We start from the raw sequence: 228 nt of genomic DNA, 5'->3' as shown, positions 1-228 counted from the left end.
AGATGTGCCCCAAGACCTGGGCGGATGTACCCAAAGACCTGGGCGGACGTGCCCCCAAGACGGGCAGATGTGCCCCAAGACCTGGTCAGATGTGCCCCAAGACCTGGTCAGATGTGGCCCAAGACGGGCGGATGTGGCCCCAGGACCAGGTCGGATGTGCCCCCACGACCTGGTCGGATGTGCCCCCAGGACCAGGTCGGATGTGCCCCCAGGACCTGGTCGGATGTG

The 228-nt window shown here is 65.8% G+C and overlaps 1 protein-coding gene and 1 long non-coding RNA gene across 4 annotated transcripts in view; one reads left to right on the top strand and one right to left on the bottom strand.

Moving 5' to 3' along the window:
* LOC125931057 (translation initiation factor IF-2-like) overlaps positions 1–228 on the top strand; it is a 32,641-nt gene that overhangs the window by 2,061 nt on the left and 30,352 nt on the right. The window lies entirely within an intron of this gene.
* LOC125928800 (uncharacterized) overlaps positions 1–228 on the bottom strand; it is a 595-nt gene that overhangs the window by 84 nt on the left and 283 nt on the right. For 2 of the 3 annotated variants that reach the window (XR_007459756.1, XR_007459755.1), the window contains exon 3: positions 82–169. This is a non-coding gene — a long non-coding RNA (uncharacterized LOC125928800). Of the gene's footprint in view, position 1; positions 216–228 lie in introns of those variants that run through there. The other variant, XR_007459754.1, reaches the window with a different exon arrangement.

The sequence above is a fragment of the Panthera uncia genome, chromosome A2, assembly GCF_023721935.1.
Source record: "Panthera uncia isolate 11264 chromosome A2, Puncia_PCG_1.0, whole genome shotgun sequence".
Lineage (NCBI taxonomy): Eukaryota > Metazoa > Chordata > Mammalia > Carnivora > Felidae > Panthera > Panthera uncia.
This window is presented reverse-complemented; position numbering and strand designations above follow the sequence as displayed.